This window comes from Lygodium microphyllum, chromosome 28 (assembly GCF_053477565.2).
Source record: "Lygodium microphyllum isolate KBCC chromosome 28, Lygodium_microphyllum_v1.1.10, whole genome shotgun sequence".
NCBI classification, from domain to species: domain Eukaryota; kingdom Viridiplantae; phylum Streptophyta; class Polypodiopsida; order Schizaeales; family Lygodiaceae; genus Lygodium; species Lygodium microphyllum.
In genome coordinates, this window is record NC_141162.1 from 71,705,510 (window position 1) to 71,724,289 (window position 18,780).

Here is an 18,780-nt window from a genome sequence, read left to right on the forward strand (position 1 = left end):
ATCCTTTATCTAGAATAGGATCTCCCAACATGCCTAGATGTTGGGGGCCACGAAGGTTTTCAACTCCATTCTCGACCTAGCAAGGGGTGTCCAGAGCTCCAACTGACCTACAAGCTGTCTAGGAGCGAAACATCATTCCCGTGGTTGGCCTTTTCACCACTCGACCTTCGGCCCGTGAATCGAGCAGTGCCCTTTTGGGTTAATACGCGGTGCGACCATGGAGGTGATCCACCCGTACAATATATCCTTCCTTAATTAAATCCTTTAAGAATCAAGCACAAACAAGGCATTCAGCCTAATAACATTTTCTAAGAAAAGATTCCTTTATTCCCATGGCGACTTGTCATCACAGACTCTTGCCATGCATTTGCCATAAATCACAAGCACTTGGAATAATCATCCAAACAATAACTAACAACCAATTGAATGTAAAAAAATTTAGGATGTTGTTCGATCAATCAACAAAACCAATTGCATTCTTTCCAAATGCAAGAATAGATGATATAACATTTCCATCGTATATTTGCTCCCTCCCTTGGGATCTAAGAGCAATACCATGCAAACATGTTCTTAACACTTCCTTCCTTCGGCTAGGGCATATGTTAAGGGCTCAAACACTATTCATGATGTAAGTTCTATAGGTCACTTACCTTGATTGATAACCCAACCCTGAATTTGGATTGGCAAAAGTCATCCTTATCCAACGGATCTCAAGACATCCTAGTTTTAACCCTTATGATCAATTTCTTGTACTAGCTCTTAGTCAAGTCATGAGGCAAATAGAAATTTATCCTCATATATCAAATATGTTATAGGCATAACATATAAATACTTGATAAGATAAGTGCGAGATGATCTCAAGTAATTAGACTCCAATAGGCCTCGCATTGACCTAGAATCTAGTTTTTCTTAGTATTTGGCCTGTTAGGCTAAGTACTTTTGAAGTATCTAAACTTTAAACTAGTACTTCTCCATTCACGATTCTTAATGTCATATTCTTTTAGCAATTATGCTATCTATAACCCTTGACTATACTTTAATCTAGCATTTCTATGCCCAATCTTTTTTATGTCGTTCTTTTGACGACTATGCCATTCATAACGCTTGACTAATTCTTCCTTGTAATTGCTCTACTAGCAAATAAGTTATATGTAACTAGGTGCAATTATCTTCCCTTGATATATGCACTTCACAAGCTCCATCTTTCGAGTAAGCGAGATGAAATTTATCCTTTCCCATGACCTATACTCGTGCATCGTAGTATGGGGCCTAACGTATCTCATACGAGAATCAAAGCAAGAATCTATCAATTTGAAAATACATTACTTACGACCGGAACCGCAGTTGGATTGACGATGATGCCTTTGCCCGAAGCCTTGTTGCTAGTTGCAAGATTGTCATCCACACGCGACATTCTTTGCTTGGAGGCCATCGTCCGCAAATAGACTCAAGAGATTAAGAAGGTAGAATAGATTCAAGATAAAAGATCGTAAGAGAAGATGGTTAAGTCGAGGACCGAGATAGAGGGAATTGAGCTAATTCTCTTCCTTGCAGCCTCTCGGGGTGACTCTCTCTCTCTCTCTCTCTCTCTCTCTCTCTCTCTCTCTCTCTCTCTCTCTCTCTCTCTCAAGCTCTCTTTCAAGCTCTTCCTCACAATCTCTTGGAGGGGTATCCTTCTCTCTACCTCTCTCTCGCAGCCTCTCGGTGTCTCCTTATGCTTCTTATGCCTCTCCCATGCCTCATATTTATAGTGAATTAGAGAAGAGGGCTTGTGGTTGAGAAGTGGAGCTCTTTATGGAGGGGAATCTTGGAAAGATCAGTGATCTGATGCTCAGATCATAAATCTGATGGTTCCATTGGCTCCGAAAGGGGGGTAAAACCCCAAGACACTTGATTAGAAAGCTCTCAGTTCACTCTTTCTTCTTTTCTCTGTTCGAAGTGCTGTCTACTGCCTGTAAACCGCGATCGCGGCGCGCACCATTTCGCCAGTCACTTTTCTTTATTTTTCTTTTTATAAAATCTTCAAACTAACTAAAATATCACTTGTCTTTTCTTTTTAAATGACATCCAGTTCTAAAAATCTCCATATATTTTTCTTTTAGGATAATATCTAAAGTATCTAAAATATACTAGTTTTATCCAAAATCTAATGTTTTTGGACCTTCCAAACTATACACATGAACTTAGTGATTAATATAACTCATAAGTCTCATTCACGTTGTAATTTACGTGAAGGGTGACTACGGTCCTTGCCAATTTGAGAAAAATATCGAATTTACGACTCTTGATTTTTCTAAATAAAATATTTTAAATTAAATAAAAATTATCAATAATTAATGTTTGTTAGTTTTTACCTTAGTTAGTCTTTAGTTAGTAATCTTACTAGCTTATTAATTTGACTAACTAACTTACAAACCAACCAACTAACTTGTATTGTGCGGAGATATTACATCCTCCTCCCCTTAGAGAAATCGAGATGTCCTCATCTCGAGAGAAACAGGGGGTATCATCTTGGAATATGTGGGTTATGGAACACCACGCTTCTAATGCGCTACTTTGATCTCTCACAGACATACGGTCTTTTGAAAAAAACAACCTATGATATTTGATATATTTGAGTCTTGGTTACAATAGAAAATTTATTGTAGTTACATCTCATGGATATCTTCTAGGTTTTTCCTAAGCACTCGGTATATTCTAGATCATTGGAGCTTGTACGACTTCTTTTCCTGTAAGCTTAAGTTCTCTTCGAGCTCTGTTGGGACAATTGATATAGTTATGTCCAATGTTGTGGCACTCGGAGCATCGGTGTTTAGGGTGCTTTGGACATTCCCTTTTGAAATGACCTAACTCCCTGCAATAGGAAACAACGCGGAGCTTTATCACTTGTGGTCACAAGATTTTTGGTTGTCCTTGGTAGGATTTTCTTCTTTAGACCAAAGTGTTCTAGGATTCTTTTAGCAGATTGGAGTGGTTCTTTATCCCGGAAACTACATTTCCAAATTTTCATGCCCTTAGTTCGAGACTGAGCTCCATGGACAATTGGCTTTGCTTGTAATACTAAAGAATACTTCCAAGCTTCGACATTCTGGTAAGACCCAGTCTATATTAGTTGAGAAGGAATGACTTAAGAGAAATTCATTGCACATTATGACTATCATTCCTTGCCAGAGTATCTCTAATCATTTGCAAGTTCTAGGCTCAAAATAGATGCAACTCATATTACTCAAGTTAACTGTAGTCACAAGAGTAAGGTTTATTCCAATACAAGTTGTATTTCATGTCGACAAAATTTCTAGGATTTCTAATAATCCTAAAGTGGTGTAGTAGGTTCTAAGTTTCCATCTTCATCTGATTCCTCTATATATCCGAAGACTGCAGTTGTGTAACTTCGTTTTCTTGGAGACTCCGTATCTTTTGGAGACTTAAGTCAGGGCAGTCTACTTGGACATGTCCTAGCTCATTGCAATGGAAACATTGACGGTAGGGACATCTCCTACGGATGTGCCCTATCTCTCCACATGTATGGCATCTCTTACCCAGATCTTGGGAGTCATCTTTACTAAAATTTTCCGATTTAAATTCTTGGACGATTGGATTCGCTCGGAGTAATGCGTCTTGCAAGTCTGTTGGATGCATTGCTTCAAGACGATGGTTCAAAGGAGTGTTTAGGCCATGGCAAAACTTGGATACTTGCTGCGCAATATCCATAGGTGGTGCATATTTTAGTAGGGTTACAAACTTTGAGTAGTAAGCTTCCAAAGTTAATTCTAGTTGCTTTAGCCTGAAGAATTCATTCATCTTCAAAGTCTGGTAGGTTGGCGGAAGGTATCGTCTGCGTACAGCATCTTTCAGCTGAACCCAAGTAACAGCGGCTTCAGAAACACCTTCATCTTTGCACCATTGCTTCCACCATAATCGAGCCTGGCCAACTAACTAAAGTTTGGCTATCATTGCTTGATTGGTAGAGGCAGTTCCTGAAGCAAAGAAATAGTCATCCATCGACTCAATCCATATCTCTGCCTCTGCTGCAATGTCTATCCCTTCTCCATCAAACTTGGGTACCTTAATTTGCTTGAGAAAGAATTTCTTCTCTTGCATGTCAACATTCATGGGTGCAGAAGGTGCCTAACAATCAAGCCATACTGCTTAGATTATTTTGTTTAGGATATGTCTACAAACCATTCGTTAATCAATCACGTATCATTACAAAATTTTGCTCTGATACCAACTGTGAGGTGCCTGCCCATCGGCTTTCCAGGCACTCTTTTAGCGGCCTATCGAGAAACGAATCTAAGCATCGCTACTCGGCACTCCCAGGGAATGTTCCGAGTTTTGTTGCCTAGGGTTTCCCGAATCCGCCTCGCAACGGAACGTTCACGACCGACCCACTAGGATTGACCTGAAATTTGAGTTCCTAGTTGTCAAGGCCTCCTGTTAGCATTCTAGCGTCGGGTATTGGACATCCTACTTTACACAGAGATACCCAACCCGAAGCAGATCTATGCCGCACTTGGTTCAAAGAGAATGGGAAACGAGAGGGATGTGTTGCTCAACCTCTCTGCCCATAGGGCATAGTCCCATTTCGGTCCCCTAAAACAGCATGAATCGGGTTCTAACCTATCAATACCTAAAGGTCGAATGACGATAAAAACTTGTGAGAAGCCTCCCAGTTCTCTGGGACCACCCTGCCGTAGGATAGACCCATCGGGGATTCCGTCCACCCGCTTCCCTTGATAGCTTTAGTTTTCTAATTAGGTCCTACCACATTTATGTGTGACACTTAAAATCAGCTTCATTAATTAAGCCTTTTAGGGAACAAGGTTCGTTCGCGTAAATTATAGCACAGACACGAAAACAGAGCAAAGCAATCTATTGACAAACAAGATCAAACAAGTTCCTTAACTTATCTTCAAGTTAATCTTTGTCTCCCGCCCATACAGGAGAAATTATGTTTCGCTTCTGTCCAATAGAAGTATCCCTTCTGCCCTGCAGAAGTAACTGGTCCAATTCACATGGCACCAAAACTCAATCCTTTATCTAGAATAGGATCTCCCAACATGCCTAGATGTTGGGGGCCACGAAGGTTTTCAACTCCATTCTCGACCTAGCAAGGGGTGTCCAGAGCTCCAACTGACCTACAAGCTGTCTAGGAGCGAAACATCATTCCCGTGGTTGGCCTTTTCACCACTCGACCTTCGGCCCGTGAATCGAGCAGTGCCCTTTTGGGTTAATACGCGGTGCGACCATGGAGGTGATCCACCCGTACAATATATCCTTCCTTAATTAAATCCTTTAAGAATCAAGCACAAACAAGGCATTCAGCCTAATAACATTTTCTAAGAAAAGATTCCTTTATTCCCATGGCGACTTGTCATCACAGACTCTTGCCATGCATTTGCCATAAATCACAAGCACTTGGAATAATCATCCAAACAATAACTAACAACCAATTGAATGTAAAAAAATTTAGGATGTTGTTCGATCAATCAACAAAACCAATTGCATTCTTTCCAAACAATGCAAGAATAGATGATATAACATTTCCATCGTATATTTGCTCCCTCCCTTGGGATCTAAGAGCAATACCATGCAAACATGTTCTTAACACTTCCTTCCTTCGGCTAGGGCATATGTTAAGGGCTCAAACACTATTCATGATGTAAGTTCTATAGGTCACTTACCTTGATTGATAACCCAACCCTGAATTTGGATTGGCAAAAGTCATCCTTATCCAACGGATCTCAAGACATCCTAGTTTTAACCCTTATGATCAATTTCTTGTACTAGCTCTTAGTCAAGTCATGAGGCAAATAGAAATTTATCCTCATATATCAAATATGTTATAGGCATAACATATAAATACTTGATAAGATAAGTGCGAGATGATCTCAAGTAATTAGACTCCAATAGGCCTCGCATTGACCTAGAATCTAGTTTTTCTTAGTATTTGGCCTGTTAGGCTAAGTACTTTTGAAGTATCTAAACTTTAAACTAGTACTTCTCCATTCACGATTCTTAATGTCATATTCTTTTAGCAATTATGCTATCTATAACCCTTGACTATACTTTAATCTAGCATTTCTATGCCCAATCTTTTTTATGTCGTTCTTTTGACGACTATGCCATTCATAACGCTTGACTAATTCTTCCTTGTAATTGCTCTACTAGCAAATAAGTTATATGTAACTAGGTGCAATTATCTTCCCTTGATATATGCACTTCACAAGCTCCATCTTTCGAGTAAGCGAGATGAAATTTATCCTTTCCCATGACCTATACTCGTGCATCGTAGTATGGGGCCTAACGTATCTCATACGAGAATCAAAGCAAGAATCTATCAATTTGAAAATACATTACTTACGACCGGAACCGCAGTTGGATTGACGATGATGCCTTTGCCCGAAGCCTTGTTGCTAGTTGCAAGATTGTCATCCACACGCGACATTCTTTGCTTGGAGGCCATCGTCCGCAAATAGACTCAAGAGATTAAGAAGGTAGAATAGATTCAAGATAAAAGATCGTAAGAGAAGATGGTTAAGTCGAGGACCGAGATAGAGGGAATTGAGCTAATTCTCTTCCTTGCAGCCTGCGCTCTCGCGCTCTCTCTCTCTCTCTCTCTCTCTCTCTCTCTCTCTCTCTCTCTCTCTCTCTCTCTCTCTCTCTCTCTCTCTCTCTCTCTCTCTCTCTCAAGCTCTCTTTCAAGCTCTTCCTCACAATCTCTTGGAGGGGTATCCTTCTCTCTACCTCTCTCTCGCAGCCTCTCGGTGTCTCCTTATGCTTCTTATGCCTCTCCCATGCCTCATATTTATAGTGAATTAGAGAAGAGGGCTTGTGGTTGAGAAGTGGAGCTCTTTATGGAGGGGAATCTTGGAAAGATCAGTGATCTGATGCTCAGATCATAAATCTGATGGTTCCATTGGCTCCGAAAGGGGGGTAAGACCCCAAGACACTTGATTAGAAAGCTCTCAGTTCACTCTTTCTTCTTTTCTCTGTTCGAAGTGCTGTCTACTGCCTGTAAACCGCGATCGCGGCGCGCACCATTTCGCCAGTCACTTTTCTTTATTTTTCTTTTTATAAAATCTTCAAACTAACTAAAATATCACTTGTCTTTTCTTTTTAAATGACATCCAGTTCTAAAAATCTCCATATCTTTTTCTTTTAGGATAATATCTAAAGTATCTAAAATATACTAGTTTTATCCAAAATCTAATGTTTTTGGACCTTCCAAACTATACACATGAACTTAGTGATTAATATAACTCATAAGTCTCATTCACGTTGTAATTTACGTGAAGGGTGACTACGGTCCTTGCCAATTTGAGAAAAATATCGAATTTACGACTCTTGATTTTTCTAAATAAAATATTTTAAATTAAATAAAAATTATCAATAATTAATGTTTGTTAGTTTTTACCTTAGTTAGTCTTTAGTTAGTAATCTTACTAGCTTATTAATTTGACTAACTAACTTACAAACCAACCAACTAACTTGTATTGTGCGGAGATATTACATCCTCCTCCCCTTAGAGAAATCGAGATGTCCTCATCTCGAGAGAAACAGGGGGTATCATCTTGGAATATGTGGGTTATGGAACACCACGCTTCTAATGCGCTACTTTGATCTCTCACAGACATACGGTCTTTTGAAAAAAACAACCTATGATATTTGATATATTTGAGTCTTGGTTACAATAGAAAATTTATTGTAGTTACATCTCATGGATATCTTCTAGGTTTTTCCTAAGCACTCGGTATATTCTAGATCATTGGAGCTTGTACGACTTCTTTTCCTGTAAGCTTAAGTTCTCTTCGAGCTCTGTTGGGACAATTGATATAGTTATGTCCAATGTTGTGGCACTCGGAGCATCGGTGTTTAGGGTGCTTTGGACATTCCCTTTTGAAATGACCTAACTCCCTGCAATAGGAAACAACGCGGAGCTTTATCACTTGTGGTCACAAGATTTTTGGTTGTCCTTGGTAGGATTTTCTTCTTTAGACCAAAGTGTTCTAGGATTCTTTTAGCAGATTGGAGTGGTTCTTTATCCCGGAAACTACATTTCCAAATTTTCATGCCCTTAGTTCGAGACTGAGCTCCATGGACAATTGGCTTTGCTTGTAATACTAAAGAATACTTCCAAGCTTCGACATTCTGGTAAGACCCAGTCTATATTAGTTGAGAAGGAATGACTTAAGAGAAATTCATTGCACATTATGACTATCATTCCTTGCCAGAGTATCTCTAATCATTTGCAAGTTCTAGGCTCAAAATAGATGCAACTCATATTACTCAAGTTAACTGTAGTCACAAGAGTAAGGTTTATTCCAATACAAGTTGTATTTCATGTCGACAAAATTTCTAGGATTTCTAATAATCCTAAAGTGGTGTAGTAGGTTCTAAGTTTCCATCTTCATCTGATTCCTCTATATATCCGAAGACTGCAGTTGTGTAACTTCGTTTTCTTGGAGACTCCGTATCTTTTGGAGACTTAAGTCAGGGCAGTCTACTTGGACATGTCCTAGCTCATTGCAATGGAAACATTGACGGTAGGGACATCTCCTACGGATGTGCCCTATCTCTCCACATGTATGGCATCTCTTACCCAGATCTTGGGAGTCATCTTTACTAAAATTTTCCGATTTAAATTCTTGGACGATTGGATTCGCTCGGAGTAATGCGTCTTGCAAGTCTGTTGGATGCATTGCTTCAAGACGATGGTTCAAAGGAGTGTTTAGGCCATGGCAAAACTTGGATACTTGCTGCGCAATATCCATAGGTGGTGCATATTTTAGTAGGGTTACAAACTTTGAGTAGTAAGCTTCCAAAGTTAATTCTAGTTGCTTTAGCCTGAAGAATTCATTCATCTTCAAAGTCTGGTAGGTTGGCGGAAGGTATCGTCTGCGTACAGCATCTTTCAGCTGAACCCAAGTAACAGCGGCTTCAGAAACACCTTCATCTTTGCACCATTGCTTCCACCATAATCGAGCCTGGCCAACTAACTAAAGTTTGGCTATCATTGCTTGATTGGTAGAGGCAGTTCCTGAAGCAAAGAAATAGTCATCCATCGACTCAATCCATATCTCTGCCTCTGCTGCAATGTCTATCCCTTCTCCATCAAACTTGGGTACCTTAATTTGCTTGAGAAAGAATTTCTTCTCTTGCATGTCAACATTCATGGGTGCAGAAGGTGCCTAACAATCAAGCCATACTGCTTAGATTAATTTTGTTTAGGATATGTCTACAAACCATTCGTTAATCAATCACGTATCATTACAAAATTTTGCTCTGATACCAACTGTGAGGTGCCTGCCCATCGGCTTTCCAGGCACTCTTTTAGCGGCCTATCGAGAAACGAATCTAAGCATCGCTACTCGGCACTCCCAGGGAATGTTCCGAGTTTTGTTGCCTAGGGTTTCCCGAATCCGCCTCGCAACGGAACGTTCACGACCGACCCACTAGGATTGACCTGAAATTTGAGTTCCTAGTTGTCAAGGCCTCCTGTTAGCATTCTAGCGTCGGGTATTGGACATCCTACTTTACACAGAGATACCCAACCCGAAGCAGATCTATGCCGCACTTGGTTCAAAGAGAATGGGAAACGAGAGGGATGTGTTGCTCAACCTCTCTGCCCATAGGGCATAGTCCCATTTCGGTCCCCTAAAACAGCATGAATCGGGTTCTAACCTATCAATACCTAAAGGTCGAATGACGATAAAAACTTGTGAGAAGCCTCCCAGTTCTCTGGGACCACCCTGCCGTAGGATAGACCCATCGGGGATTCCGTCCACCCGCTTCCCTTGATAGCTTTAGTTTTCTAATTAGGTCCTACCACATTTATGTGTGACACTTAAAATCAGCTTCATTAATTAAGCCTTTTAGGGAACAAGGTTCGTTCGCGTAAATTATAGCACAGACACGAAAACAGAGCAAAGCAATCTATTGACAAACAAGATCAAACAAGTTCCTTAACTTATCTTCAAGTTAATCTTTGTCTCCCGCCCATACAGGAGAAATTATGTTTCGCTTCTGTCCAATAGAAGTATCCCTTCTGCCCTGCAGAAGTAACTGGTCCAATTCACATGGCACCAAAACTCAATCCTTTATCTAGAATAGGATCTCCCAACATGCCTAGATGTTGGGGGCCACGAAGGTTTTCAACTCCATTCTCGACCTAGCAAGGGGTGTCCAGAGCTCCAACTGACCTACAAGCTGTCTAGGAGCGAAACATCATTCCCGTGGTTGGCCTTTTCACCACTCGACCTTCGGCCCGTGAATCGAGCAGTGCCCTTTTGGGTTAATACGCGGTGCGACCATGGAGGTGATCCACCCGTACAATATATCCTTCCTTAATTAAATCCTTTAAGAATCAAGCACAAACAAGGCATTCAGCCTAATAACATTTTCTAAGAAAAGATTCCTTTATTCCCATGGCGACTTGTCATCACAGACTCTTGCCATGCATTTGCCATAAATCACAAGCACTTGGAATAATCATCCAAACAATAACTAACAACCAATTGAATGTAAAAAAATTTAGGATGTTGTTCGATCAATCAACAAAACCAATTGCATTCTTTCCAAACAATGCAAGAATAGATGATATAACATTTCCATCGTATATTTGCTCCCTCCCTTGGGATCTAAGAGCAATACCATGCAAACATGTTCTTAACACTTCCTTCCTTCGGCTAGGGCATATGTTAAGGGCTCAAACACTATTCATGATGTAAGTTCTATAGGTCACTTACCTTGATTGATAACCCAACCCTGAATTTGGATTGGCAAAAGTCATCCTTATCCAACGGATCTCAAGACATCCTAGTTTTAACCCTTATGATCAATTTCTTGTACTAGCTCTTAGTCAAGTCATGAGGCAAATAGAAATTTATCCTCATATATCAAATATGTTATAGGCATAACATATAAATACTTGATAAGATAAGTGCGAGATGATCTCAAGTAATTAGACTCCAATAGGCCTCGCATTGACCTAGAATCTAGTTTTTCTTAGTATTTGGCCTGTTAGGCTAAGTACTTTTGAAGTATCTAAACTTTAAACTAGTACTTCTCCATTCACGATTCTTAATGTCATATTCTTTTAGCAATTATGCTATCTATAACCCTTGACTATACTTTAATCTAGCATTTCTATGCCCAATCTTTTTTATGTCGTTCTTTTGACGACTATGCCATTCATAACGCTTGACTAATTCTTCCTTGTAATTGCTCTACTAGCAAATAAGTTATATGTAACTAGGTGCAATTATCTTCCCTTGATATATGCACTTCACAAGCTCCATCTTTCGAGTAAGCGAGATGAAATTTATCCTTTCCCATGACCTATACTCGTGCATCGTAGTATGGGGCCTAACGTATCTCATACGAGAATCAAAGCAAGAATCTATCAATTTGAAAATACATTACTTACGACCGGAACCGCAGTTGGATTGACGATGATGCCTTTGCCCGAAGCCTTGTTGCTAGTTGCAAGATTGTCATCCACACGCGACATTCTTTGCTTGGAGGCCATCGTCCGCAAATAGACTCAAGAGATTAAGAAGGTAGAATAGATTCAAGATAAAAGATCGTAAGAGAAGATGGTTAAGTCGAGGACCGAGATAGAGGGAATTGAGCTAATTCTCTTCCTTGCAGCCTCTCGGGGTGACTCTCTCTCTCTCTCTCTCTCTCTCTCTCTCTCTCTCTCTCTCTCTCTCTCTCTCTCTCTCAAGCTCTCTTTCAAGCTCTTCCTCACAATCTCTTGGAGGGGTATCCTTCTCTCTACCTCTCTCTCGCAGCCTCTCGGTGTCTCCTTATGCTTCTTATGCCTCTCCCATGCCTCATATTTATAGTGAATTAGAGAAGAGGGCTTGTGGTTGAGAAGTGGAGCTCTTTATGGAGGGGAATCTTGGAAAGATCAGTGATCTGATGCTCAGATCATAAATCTGATGGTTCCATTGGCTCCGAAAGGGGGGTAAAACCCCAAGACACTTGATTAGAAAGCTCTCAGTTCACTCTTTCTTCTTTTCTCTGTTCGAAGTGCTGTCTACTGCCTGTAAACCGCGATCGCGGCGCGCACCATTTCGCCAGTCACTTTTCTTTATTTTTCTTTTTATAAAATCTTCAAACTAACTAAAATATCACTTGTCTTTTCTTTTTAAATGACATCCAGTTCTAAAAATCTCCATATATTTTTCTTTTAGGATAATATCTAAAGTATCTAAAATATACTAGTTTTATCCAAAATCTAATGTTTTTGGACCTTCCAAACTATACACATGAACTTAGTGATTAATATAACTCATAAGTCTCATTCACGTTGTAATTTACGTGAAGGGTGACTACGGTCCTTGCCAATTTGAGAAAAATATCGAATTTACGACTCTTGATTTTTCTAAATAAAATATTTTAAATTAAATAAAAATTATCAATAATTAATGTTTGTTAGTTTTTACCTTAGTTAGTCTTTAGTTAGTAATCTTACTAGCTTATTAATTTGACTAACTAACTTACAAACCAACCAACTAACTTGTATTGTGCGGAGATATTACATCCTCCTCCCCTTAGAGAAATCGAGATGTCCTCATCTCGAGAGAAACAGGGGGTATCATCTTGGAATATGTGGGTTATGGAACACCACGCTTCTAATGCGCTACTTTGATCTCTCACAGACATACGGTCTTTTGAAAAAAACAACCTATGATATTTGATATATTTGAGTCTTGGTTACAATAGAAAATTTATTGTAGTTACATCTCATGGATATCTTCTAGGTTTTTCCTAAGCACTCGGTATATTCTAGATCATTGGAGCTTGTACGACTTCTTTTCCTGTAAGCTTAAGTTCTCTTCGAGCTCTGTTGGGACAATTGATATAGTTATGTCCAATGTTGTGGCACTCGGAGCATCGGTGTTTAGGGTGCTTTGGACATTCCCTTTTGAAATGACCTAACTCCCTGCAATAGGAAACAACGCGGAGCTTTATCACTTGTGGTCACAAGATTTTTGGTTGTCCTTGGTAGGATTTTCTTCTTTAGACCAAAGTGTTCTAGGATTCTTTTAGCAGATTGGAGTGGTTCTTTATCTTGGAAACTACATTTCCAAATTTTCATGCCCTTAGTTCGAGACTGAGCTCCATGGACAATTGGCTTTGCTTGTAATACTAAAGAATACTTCCAAGCTTCGACATTCTGGTAAGACCCAGTCTATATTAGTTGAGAAGGAATGACTTAAGAGAAATTCATTGCACATTATGACTATCATTCCTTGCCAGAGTATCTCTAATCATTTGCAAGTTCTAGGCTCAAAATAGATGCAACTCATATTACTCAAGTTAACTGTAGTCACAAGAGTAAGGTTTATTCCAATACAAGTTGTATTTCATGTCGACAAAATTTCTAGGATTTCTAATAATCCTAAAGTGGTGTAGTAGGTTCTAAGTTTCCATCTTCATCTGATTCCTCTATATATCCGAAGACTGCAGTTGTGTAACTTCGTTTTCTTGGAGACTCCGTATCTTTTGGAGACTTAAGTCAGGGCAGTCTACTTGGACATGTCCTAGCTCATTGCAATGGAAACATTGACGGTAGGGACATCTCCTACGGATGTGCCCTATCTCTCCACATGTATGGCATCTCTTACCCAGATCTTGGGAGTCATCTTTACTAAAATTTTCCGATTTAAATTCTTGGACGATTGGATTCGCTCGGAGTAATGCGTCTTGCAAGTCTGTTGGATGCATTGCTTCAAGACGATGGTTCAAAGGAGTGTTTAGGCCATGGCAAAACTTGGATACTTGCTGCGCAATATCCATAGGTGGTGCATATTTTAGTAGGGTTACAAACTTTGAGTAGTAAGCTTCCAAAGTTAATTCTAGTTGCTTTAGCCTGAAGAATTCATTCATCTTCAAAGTCTGGTAGGTTGGCGGAAGGTATCGTCTGCGTACAGCATCTTTCAGCTGAACCCAAGTAACAGCGGCTTCAGAAACACCTTCATCTTTGCACCATTGCTTCCACCATAATCGAGCCTGGCCAACTAACTAAAGTTTGGCTATCATTGCTTGATTGGTAGAGGCAGTTCCTGAAGCAAAGAAATAGTCATCCATCGACTCAATCCATATCTCTGCCTCTGCTGCAATGTCTATCCCTTCTCCATCAAACTTGGGTACCTTAATTTGCTTGAGAAAGAATTTCTTCTCTTGCATGTCAACATTCATGGGTGCAGAAGGTGCCTAACAATCAAGCCATACTGCTTAGATTATTTTGTTTAGGATATGTCTACAAACCATTCGTTAATCAATCACGTATCATTACAAAATTTTGCTCTGATACCAACTGTGAGGTGCCTGCCCATCGGCTTTCCAGGCACTCTTTTAGCGGCCTATCGAGAAACGAATCTAAGCATCGCTACTCGGCACTCCCAGGGAATGTTTCGAGTTTTGTTGCCTAGGGTTTCCCGAATCCGCCTCGCAACGGAACGTTCACGACCGACCCACTAGGATTGACCTGAAATTTGAGTTCCTAGTTGTCAAGGCCTCCTGTTAGCATTCTAGCGTCGGGTATTGGACATCCTACTTTACACAGAGATACCCAACCCGAAGCAGATCTATGCCGCACTTGGTTCAAAGAGAATGGGAAACGAGAGGGATGTGTTGCTCAACCTCTCTGCCCATAGGGCATAGTCCCATTTCGGTCCCCTAAAACAGCATGAATCGGGTTCTAACCTATCAATACCTAAAGGTCGAATGACGATAAAAACTTGTGAGAAGCCTCCCAGTTCTCTGGGACCACCCTGCCGTAGGATAGACCCATCGGGGATTCCGTCCACCCGCTTCCCTTGATAGCTTTAGTTTTCTAATTAGGTCCTACCACATTTATGTGTGACACTTAAAATCAGCTTCATTAATTAAGCCTTTTAGGGAACAAGGTTCGTTCGCGTAAATTATAGCACAGACACGAAAACAGAGCAAAGCAATCTATTGACAAACAAGATCAAACAAGTTCCTTAACTTATCTTCAAGTTAATCTTTGTCTCCCGCCCATACAGGAGAAATTATGTTTCGCTTCTGTCCAATAGAAGTATCCCTTCTGCCCTGCAGAAGTAACTGGTCCAATTCACATGGCACCAAAACTCAATCCTTTATCTAGAATAGGATCTCCCAACATGCCTAGATGTTGGGGGCCACGAAGGTTTTCAACTCCATTCTCGACCTAGCAAGGGGTGTCCAGAGCTCCAACTGACCTACAAGCTGTCTAGGAGCGAAACATCATTCCCGTGGTTGGCCTTTTCACCACTCGACCTTCGGCCCGTGAATCGAGCAGTGCCCTTTTGGGTTAATACGCGGTGCGACCATGGAGGTGATCCACCCGTACAATATATCCTTCCTTAATTAAATCCTTTAAGAATCAAGCACAAACAAGGCATTCAACCTAATAACATTTTCTAAGAAAAGATTCCTTTATTCCCATGGCGACTTGTCATCACAGACTCTTGCCATGCATTTGCCATAAATCACAAGCACTTGGAATAATCATCCAAACAATAACTAACAACCAATTGAATGTAAAAAAATTTAGGATGTTGTTCGATCAATCAACAAAACCAATTGCATTCTTTCCAAACAATGCAAGAATAGATGATATAACATTTCCATCGTATATTTGCTCCCTCCCTTGGGATCTAAGAGCAATACCATGCAAACATGTTCTTAACACTTCCTTCCTTCGGCTAGGGCATATGTTAAGGGCTCAAACACTATTCATGATGTAAGTTCTATAGGTCACTTACCTTGATTGATAACCCAACCCTGAATTTGGATTGGCAAAAGTCATCCTTATCCAACGGATCTCAAGACATCCTAGTTTTAACCCTTATGATCAATTTCTTGTACTAGCTCTTAGTCAAGTCATGAGGCAAATAGAAATTTATCCTCATATATCAAATATGTTATAGGCATAACATATAAATACTTGATAAGATAAGTGCGAGATGATCTCAAGTAATTAGACTCCAATAGGCCTCGCATTGACCTAGAATCTAGTTTTTCTTAGTATTTGGCCTGTTAGGCTAAGTACTTTTGAAGTATCTAAACTTTAAACTAGTACTTCTCCATTCACGATTCTTAATGTCATATTCTTTTAGCAATTATGCTATCTATAACCCTTGACTATACTTTAATCTAGCATTTCTATGCCCAATCTTTTTTATGTCGTTCTTTTGACGACTATGCCATTCATAACGCTTGACTAATTCTTCCTTGTAATTGCTCTACTAGCAAATAAGTTATATGTAACTAGGTGCAATTATCTTCCCTTGATATATGCACTTCACAAGCTCCATCTTTCGAGTAAGCGAGATGAAATTTATCCTTTCCCATGACCTATACTCGTGCATCGTAGTATGGGGCCTAACGTATCTCATACGAGAATCAAAGCAAGAATCTATCAATTTGAAAATACATTACTTACGACCGGAACCGCAGTTGGATTGACGATGATGCCTTTGCCCGAAGCCTTGTTGCTAGTTGCAAGATTGTCATCCACACGCGACATTCTTTGCTTGGAGGCCATCGTCCGCAAATAGACTCAAGAGATTAAGAAGGTAGAATAGATTCAAGATAAAAGATCGTAAGAGAAGATGGTTAAGTCGAGGACCGAGATAGAGGGAATTGAGCTAATTCTCTTCCTTGCAGCCTCTCGGGGTGACTCTCTCTCTCTCTCTCTCTCTCTCTCTCTCTCTCTCTCTCTCTCTCTCTCTCTCTCTCTCTCTCAAGCTCTCTTTCAAGCTCTTCCTCACAATCTCTTGGAGGGGTATCCTTCTCTCTACCTCTCTCTCGCAGCCTCTCGGTGTCTCCTTATGCTTCTTATGCCTCTCCCATGCCTCATATTTATAGTGAATTAGAGAAGAGGGCTTGTGGTTGAGAAGTGGAGCTCTTTATGGAGGGGAATCTTGGAAAGATCAGTGATCTGATGCTCAGATCATAAATCTGATGGTTCCATTGGCTCCGAAAGGGGGGTAAAACCCCAAGACACTTGATTAGAAAGCTCTCAGTTCACTCTTTCTTCTTTTCTCTGTTCGAAGTGCTGTCTACTGCCTGTAAACCGCGATCGCGGCGCGCACCATTTCGCCAGTCACTTTTCTTTATTTTTCTTTTTATAAAATCTTCAAACTAACTAAAATATCACTTGTCTTTTCTTTTTAAATGACATCCAGTTCTAAAAATCTCCATATATTTTTCTTTTAGGATAATATCTAAAGTATCTAAAATATACTAGTTTTATCCAAAATCTAATGTTTTTGGACCTTCCAAACTATACACATGAACTTAGTGATTAATATAACTCATAAGTCTCATTCACGTTGTAATTTACGTGAAGGGTGACTACGGTCCTTGCCAATTTGAGAAAAATATCGAATTTACGACTCTTGATTTTTCTAAATAAAATATTTTAAATTAAATAAAAATTATCAATAATTAATGTTTGTTAGTTTTTACCTTAGTTAGTCTTTAGTTAGTAATCTTACTAGCTTATTAATTTGACTAACTAACTTACAAACCAACCAACTAACTTGTATTGTGCGGAGATATTACATCCTCCTCCCCTTAGAGAAATCGAGATGTCCTCATCTCGAGAGAAACAGGGGGTATCATCTTGGAATATGTGGGTTATGGAACACCACGCTTCTAATGCGCTACTTTGATCTCTCACAGACATACGGTCTTTTGAAAAAAACAACCTATGATATTTGATATATTTGAGTCTTGGTTACAATAGAAAATTTATTGTAGTTACATCTCATGGATATCTTCTAGGTTTTTCCTAAGCACTCGGTATATTCTAGATCATTGGAGCTTGTACGACTTCTTTTCCTGTAAGCTTAAGTTCTCTTCGAGCTCTGTTGGGACAATTGATATAGTTATGTCCAATGTTGTGGCACTCGGAGCATCGGTGTTTAGGGTGCTTTGGACATTCCCTTTTGAAATGACCTAACTCCCTGCAATAGGAAACAACGCGGAGCTTTATCACTTGTGGTCACAAGATTTTTGGTTGTCCTTGGTAGGATTTTCTTCTTTAGACCAAAGTGTTCTAGGATTCTTTTAGCAGATTGGAGTGGTTCTTTATCCCGGAAACTACATTTCCAAATTTTCATGCCCTTAGTTCGAGACTGAGCTCCATGGACAATTGGCTTTGCTTGTAATACTAAAGAATACTTCCAAGCTTCGACATTCTGGTAAGACCCAGTCTATATTAGTTGAGAAGGAATGACTTAAGAGAAATTCATTGCACATTATGACTATCATTCCTTGCCAGAGTATCTCTAATCATTTGCAAGTTCTAGGCTCAAAATAGATGCAACTCATATTACTCAAGTTAACTGTAGTCACAAGAGTAAGGTTTATTCCAATACAAGTTGTATTTCATGTCGACAAAATTTCTAGGATTTCTAATAATCCTAAAGTGGTGTAGTAGGTTCTAAGTTTCCATCTTCATCTGATTCCTCTATATATCCGAAGACTGCAGTTGTGTAACTTCGTTTTCTTGGAGACTCCGTATCTTTTGGAGACTTAAGTCAGGGCAGTCTACTTGGACATGTCCTAGCTCATTGCAATGGAAACATTGACGGTAGGGACATCTCCTACGGATGTGCCCTATCTCTCCACATGTATGGCATCTCTTACCCAGATCTTGGGAGTCATCTTTACTAAAATTTTCCGATTTAAATTCTTGGACGATTGGATTCGCTCGGAGTAATGCGTCTTGCAAGTCTGTTGGATGCATTGCTT